The following is an 8,031-nucleotide window of genomic DNA, read 5'->3' as shown; positions in this document are numbered from 1 at the left end:
GGAACAGCAGAGTGAGACAATGGGCCCGTGTGGAGGACCACAAATAACAAGGCAAGGTTTTCTTCAGCTTGTCACTCAAACCCGAGGGCTTCTTTCTGGAGCAATCTTTGATGTGAATGCTCAAAATGCCCCAAATCCAATTGCAATTTAAATCTTAATGATAAAACTCAGGAGCCGGGCAACTGTTTAGAACAGGAAAAGGATACTGAAAGCCCAACAAAACAAAGACCTGGATCCCATGTTACGGGCAGAAGAAGAAAATTGAGGTCAGCATTGCCCAGCTCACAGAAATTTTATCTTCAAGGATAGCATTTAGCTGCTGCCGTTACAAGGCAAATGCAAATGCCTTGCTTAATATTTCATCTACATTGTTTGGGGAAAGTTTACACCTTCAGGAATATTCAATGTTGGCTAGAAGCAAGGAGAAATGCCCTCACTCTGCTAGTGAGTGTTTCAACTGGCACAACATTTCTGGAAGAAGTTTTAGCAATTTGTACTAAAAAGCTAAAAAAAAAAATGTCCAACAAGCATATGAAAAGATGCTCAACATCAGTAAACATTAGAGAAATACACATCAAACCACAATGAGAGTGGTTGCCTCACACCCAATAGGATGGCCACGATGGAAAGAACAGAAAATAACAAGTGTTGGCAAAGATGTGGAGAATTTGGAGCCCTTGTGAGCTGTCGGGAATGCAAAATGGTACGTGTGGCCTCTGGGGAACACAGTATAGAGGTTCCTTGAAAAATTAAATATATGGAATACTATACGATCTAGTAATTCGGCTTCTGGATATTTACCCCCCAAGGATTGAAAGCAGAATCTTTTATTATTTTTTTATTTTTTAAAAATTTTTTTTGAAAAAAAAAATTTTTTTTGAAAGCAGAATCTTGAAGAGATAGTGCATACTCGTGTTTTTTGCAGCGTTATTCACGATAGCCAAGAGGTAGAAACACCCCAGCTGTCCCCTGATGGATGAACAGATCGACAAAATGTGGTCCATCCACACAATGGACTATTATCCAGCCTTAAAAATAGGAAGTTCTGACACCTGTTACAACATGGATGAGCCTTGAGGACATTATGCCAAGGGAAATAAGGCAGACACAAAAGGACTGTACGATTTCACTCATGCGAGATCTATAAAGTAGTCAAAATCATAAAAATGCTAAGGAAAGGGGGTTGCCAACACTGGAAGGATGGGGAAGCAGACAGTTTTGCACACTGAAGAAGTACTAAGGATCTGTTGTACAACGACGTGAATATCCTATCCTTAACATTACTGAACTGTACACTTAAAAATGGCTAATTTAAGTTAAATCTAGGTGTTTGTGGGCACCATTAAAAGTAAAAGAAAAGTTTTTTAGAAAGGTCTCAAAAATGTTTTTACCCTTTGTCCATGAACTTCCATGTCCTCAGAGACATGTGTCTGAAATGTGTCCTCAGAGGCTTTCAGGGTCTTCTGCACAGGTGGTATGTCACAGCATGACGTGCATCTGCGAAGAAATAGAATCAACCTAAATATCTGGTAACAGGGGCAAGACAAAGTATCATATATCATCCAATGGAGTTCAGTCATAAGAGACTATCCAGTGGCATTGGAAAATGATGACATATTAAGTCAAAAAGCACATCAGAACGTAGGGTTATAGTATGACCCTAATTTTGCAATAATTTAAGTGCATAGAATAAAGGCTGGGAGATAGATATCAAAACAAGAGCAGGAGTCCTCGTTGGGCACCAGGATTTGTGTTGACTTTTGTGTATCCCTGTGTGTGGGGATCCCCTGACAAGCACATGCACCAGTTTTGTAATCAGAAATAAGCAGGTTTGGGGATCCCTGGGTGGCTCAGTGGTTGAGCGCCTGCCTTTGGCCCAGGGCATGATCCTGGAGTCCCAGGATCTAGTCCCACATCAGGCTCCCTGCATGGAGCCTGCTTCTCCCTCTGCCTGTGTCTCTGCCTCTCTCTCTCTCTCTCTCTCTCACTCTCTGTGTCTCTCATGATTAATAAATAAAATCCTAAAAATACAGTTTTTAAAAAGTAGAAGAGGAATAGATTTCTAAAAGTATTATGCTGGGGAGGTGATACTGGGGCAGTTGAGAATCTACCCTCCTTGGCTACTTTATGCAATTTCTACACTTTTCTCTATAAAAACAGGTACACATTACTTTTGCGATTTAAAAAGAATGGGGGCACCTGGGTGGCTCAGCTGGTTGCACGTCCGACTCTTGCTCCTCCACCTTGCTCTGTCTCTGTCTCTCTCTCAAATGAATGAAGTCGGGCAGCCCGGGTGGCTCAGCGGTTTAGTGCCGCCTTCAGCCCAGGGCATGATCCTGGAGCCCCGGGATCGATTCCCACATCGGGCTCCCTGCATGGAGCCTGCTTCTCCCTCTGTCTGTGCCTCTGCCTCTCTCTCTCTGTCTCTCATGAGTAAATAAATAAAATCTTAAGAAAAAAAATGAAGTCCAAGTGCAGGAGCTGCCATCTTTTCCATTCCAAACCCACCAGATGTCTTTTCAGGGTCATGGCTTCAAGGACAAGTACAAAAAGCGCCTGCTCACAGTGCAGGAAAGAAGCCCTCGTGATTGGCACTGACTGTTCCATAAGTTCCAGGCCATGGGTGGTGTGTCCTCCACATCCATAGCTGTGGTAATGAGTTGATTGCCTGGGTGGACAGGGTTGGGCAGAAGAAGCCCTTCCTCGGGGAAGGGTTAGGGGGGACTAGAGAGGGACCTGACCCCCCAAGCAGAGGAGCTGCACACCTCCCGTGGAAGAGCACCGAGCGGGAGGTCTCCTGTACAATGGGTGCAGCTGTCCATTTTCAGAATCTAGACTTCACCGAGCAGCAAAGAACGCAGGGAGATGTTTCTGTTTTGCCAAAGGAGGTGTTTGGGTTTTGGAGAGCTGCCCAAGTGTGCAGAAGAAGAATTTCATATTATTCACTAACAACTGTATTGTCAACATACTTGAAGGAGAAGCCTATTCACCGCACAAACAGAGTCGCCACCGGCTTTACCTGCAAAGGAACAGTTAAGAGCCCAGAAGGACATCACAGGAGTTTCAGGCTTGGCACAATTTCAGCTCTGACAAAAGGTGCCGGGATCATCTTGAAGGAAATCAGAGACGGGGAGGGGTCTGTTTTAAACTTGTCCAGGTGTTTAATTTACTTCTTTAAGTTAATATTGTACTTTCTAAATGGCTCTCCATTCTTAGGGCAAATGCATCTTGCCTTTCATTTATTATCATGACATAAGAATATTTTTCATGTTAGTACATATTCCTCAAAAACCTCCAAAATGGTATATAAGATCCCATCATATGACTGTGCTGTAAATTATTCCTTTGGTTGCCATCAAAGTCGTTGGCAATTTTATTAATATTAGTATGGCCACAATTAATATTTTTATGCCATTAAGCTCTATTTGCATTCAGATGGTTTCCCTGCAACTGATTCTATACATGAAACCGCTAGGTCAAAGGCGTGCACATTTTCCACTGTTTTTTTTTTCTTCTTCTTGATCAATTTTTTTTAAAAGATTTTATTTATTTATTCACGAGAGACACAGAGAGAGAGGCAGAGACACAGGCAGAGGGAGAAGCAGGCTCCATGCAGGGAGCCCGATGTGGGACTCGATCCTGGATCCTGGGATCACACCCTGAGCCAAAGGCAGACGCTCAACCTCTGAGCCACCCAGGCGTCCCTTCTTGATCAAATTTTATTTTATGTTGCTGGTATATTTTTTCTTTTTTTTTCCTTTTTCTTTCAAGATGAAATGGCATTTCTTAATGGTAAAAGAAAAACCTACTGAATATAAATGATTCAGGTAAAAGAAAGATAGGAAGGAGTGAAACCTATCAGGCAAATCCATCATGGATAATTACTGTTGACAGTCCTTCCAGCTCTTTCCTGATGTGCATATATAATCATATAATATACGTAATAATTATACCTGTTCCCCTCTAACTTATTAATATTTTCCTAATAATTTACTAGAGACCTATATAAATCTTTTGGGCTGCATAGCGCACCTTGGTAGGGAGGGTCTTATTCTTTATGAACCCAAGGTTGGACACTTTTAAGGCTTTGACTCCTATTATCCAAAGACTTTCCAAATGGCTTATACCAATAATATCCACTCTATTGTCAGGATGTGACAATCCCTCTCACACCCAAGGAAAGCCATTTGCAATGTTTGACTTTTTTTTTTTTTTTTTTTTTTTTACTGAGACATTTCTAGCAAAGAGTGGTGTGCCAAGAATCTTGACTGGTGAGTTTAGAGGTTTAGCTGCTTCGTCTGAAAGAGTGGGCAAGAAGCATGGTGGCTTACCTTCTGTGGAAGTTGGCTTATTTCTGAATAGTAGGTTGAAAGAGGGTTGGAGAAGGGACCCTGGAGGACTGTGGCTTTCCATAAATACAATTATGTATTTATAAAACCTATGGTCACGTCTCTGAATTCAGATCGGGGTTTATTTACTGTGATGCAAAACATCTTGAGGGAACATGGCATACAGATACTCTAATTAACTCAATCTAAGAATCACGATTCTTGTAGTTAACAGAGTGCTACTCTTAACACTCTGATGACGAACTCTGCCCAGAAGGCCAGTCTCACAGGAAGCAGGAAGCCTCCTAATTACATAGGACTTCCAACACACACTGAAAATTGAGATGTTGAGGGTCAGACAGGGAGACACACAGATCTGTGCTGTGCCCGCAGGCGGAGGGCGTGTCACGTACGGATGGCATGCACCCACGCCAGGGAAGCATTCTTTGCTCTGCCTGCAAGGAGGGTAGGATATCAGGGGCACCCCAGCTCACACCTCCATCGAGGCCAACTACGGGGCTGGAGGGGCCTCTGATCACCTGCTTTTGCGTGTGACCTGGCCTCCTAAGTGCAACCGCGGTCTCTGTTGCTCCAGGGAACTGAGCCACCCCAGGAGGGGAGCTTGGGATGCAGTTGGAGGGATTTGGTGGGGGTCGGGAGGGGGTTTTGGGGGTTCTGGGGGAGGCTTCCCACCATCTCACTTGAAAGGCTGGAAGACTGGGCTTAATTTGTGAACTTTTCAATCCTACTCCTTTTCCAAGGCACACACACAGAAGAAAGCACTGTCTGGCAAACACAGCACGCTCTGTCCTTGGTCAGGTGTCGGTTACTCCTAGCTGAGGTCCTGGGAGGAGGGACACCGTGCCACGTGGCAACATCTAGGAGCGAGAACCATCGGGAAATCATGGTTTTCTCCTATACATCAAGGGTTTCCTGTGGCCTTTCCTTTTTCTGTTCTGTTTTGTGGGAAAGCAGATAGCATCCGTGAAAAGAAAGTTCTTCGGGCCAGTAGCCATTGCCCTGGGTGCCATGGTCGAGAAAGCTGGCAAAACCAATGGAGTCTTGTTTTGATTCACAAGCCTGAGCCTCTCGGTCTCAACACACACACAACACAGACACCCACACACACCCACTGTGTCTTGCCTGATGCAGTACGTGGGTGTCTACGAGAAGACCTCGTTCCGGAGCCAGCACTGGCCCTGGGCACTCTCCCTCTCTGAGCTGCAGCTTTGTCTGCTCTATGGAAATCACAGTGCACAACCCGCAGGGTTGTCATGGGGATTGGATGAGCTGGCAACGGGAAAGAGTGTGGCAGGGAGCCACACACAGGTGTTCAGCTGCGGTGGCCGGTTCTGATCCTAGAGTCTGCAAGTGGAAGTGCAGGGCCCGGAATGCCCACCGAGGCTCTTGAGGCCGTGACCGAGCAAACGGCCCATAGTGGGCCCACGGGCTCCAGGAGGGCTTCCCTGCGGGCAGGCCCGACAGATGTGCCCAGGAAATGCCTGTTGAATGAATGAAGGAAGACACGAACCCAAGAATGAATGATCCGGCTTTTAACCTGAGAAACAGCCGACATGAATCCATGTGGCATGTAGACATGTGCCCACGTCCCACGCCTGCAATCTCAGCTCCTCCTCCTGGGGCTGTCACTGTTTATCTGGAATTCGGTTTCCCTCTTGCTCCCTCTCTTCCCTGCCCTTAACTTCACCCCTTCTTCTCTCCTCCCCCTGTATCTCCAGTTTCCCCAGTTTTCCTCTGTTGAGCTCCTACTCATCTGATGGAGCCCATTTCAGAGAACACCTCCTCTGGCAGGTTCGCCTGCCCCATTGGGTAGAGGTCAGTGTTCCCTGTCTGGGGCTTTCCAGTGTCACCATGGCACTGTTCCCATTGCTTTGGAATCCCCACCTCATGCCTGGGAGCTTCTGGGATTCGATTTTATCTTACCCGTCTTTGTACCTAGAGCATCCTGTCCAGGATCTGTCATCTCAAAGGTGTGTCCTGTGTGTTTGGTGAACAGCAGAACGTCACAGAATATCAGGCTTTTATAAACAGGCTGGCCCCATTAATGCACTTGAACCCATACCCAGGATTCATTAAAGTTCCCAGTGCCCTGAAACTGCAAACAAGAAGCATGGCAGATGGTTCTGCTCTGTGGTTAGTTTCCAGGGGCTTCTAGATGATTGGCAGCCTGTAGGACCCCACACCAGCACCAGAAGACAATAGAGCACCATACTGAGGGATCATCAAGAAGAAAATCTAATAAAGAAATGCAAATCTCTTTAAGCAGAGACCCAGGGCACACAATGTTTGTGCCCTCAAAGGGGGTTCGCCTTCTAGAAATAATAGGAAAATAACCAGGAAAAAGCTTTCGGCTTCGTAAAGCTGTTCTTCCTTGCGGGCAAGGATGCAAGCAGTGAGTGCAATGCCACCTCCTCCGGGTACTCTCTTCTCCACCTTTGGAATCAGAAATTTCTACCTTTGCCTCACCAGACATTGGCTGGCCCAGGGGATAGAACACAAAGGTCAGGTTCCTCTCTCCCGAGGAGCCAGCGCCCGGAGGAGACACAGGAGGGCCACCTCAGTAGCCCAAAGGCCTCTGAGGTAGCCTGCCATCTTGGAAGATGTGTGGCACCCGAGTGGAATTTGGAAGGGTTGGCAGTGTCTCCGTGCGCGACAAGGAGGAATAAGAGCAGGATAAGAGCACAGACAGAAGGTCGTGCATCTGCTGCTCCCTACTTATCAAGGTCAGTCCAAATCCCTCTGCGGGCGTTGAAGGCTCCCCTCTCTGGAGTGGCTTCCCTGGTTCAGTGCTACCAAGCCGGGTACAAACTCCTCATTCAAGGCCATCCACAGTGTAACTCCTCATGGTATCATCTGTCATCTCCTCCTTCCCCCAACCTCATATGTTTGCCCACAGTCTGGAACGCTCTCCTCCTCCATGTACCCCTTCTGGGGTTCTTCCTACCTTGTCTCCCCTCTGAGACTGTGAGCTCGGTGGTAGTCACCTAGGGAGCCCCTTTGGCACCCAGTTCAGGGGAAGCTCATGGAAGTTTGGAGGAATCTCTCCAGTTGGGGATGAGTGCTCCCCAGGGGTGAGGGCAATGCCTTCCCCTTTGCTGGGGAACAATGAGCAGCCCCTGGGACCCCCTCACCAAATTGGGGGAATTACCTAGTGGCTCTCTGACTGGTCTTTCCTCCTACTCGCTGGGCCAACTTCAGGCAGTGCCTGCTGCCTCTTTGCCCTCCACTGGTGTGTTCCAAAGGGGATTCCAGAAAGACTCTCATACAAATGCAAGAACCCAAACTCATTCCTTGTTCGTTCTGTTATTACTTCATTCACGTGCCAGACACATATGGAACCTGTGTCGTGCGTCAGGCATTGTGATGAGCCTCGGGTACCGTCAGCAGTCCTATCCTGAGGGCCTTCCAGGCCAGAGGGGAGTCAGAGCTGGTCACAGGAAGAGAAGGCCTGAGAGCTTGGTCGTCCAGGGGAGGAGAGAGCTTGACTAAGGGAGGAAGGAAGGCAATACGGCCAACACGGCATTAGAAGAGAGTCTAATAGGAAACAAGCAAATGCTGTCGAGGACAGAATAAGTTGGTATAACTTTCTATAAGCTATTTTGGCAACACACATCAAGAGACATAGAAAACATTTCTGTCTAAATATTCCCAACTCTGGGGCAGCCCGGGTGGCTCAGCGGTT

This window comes from Vulpes lagopus, chromosome 2, assembly GCF_018345385.1.
Source record: "Vulpes lagopus strain Blue_001 chromosome 2, ASM1834538v1, whole genome shotgun sequence".
Classification (NCBI taxonomy): Eukaryota; Metazoa; Chordata; class Mammalia; order Carnivora; family Canidae; genus Vulpes; species Vulpes lagopus.
Note: the sequence above shows the minus strand (reverse complement) of the source record.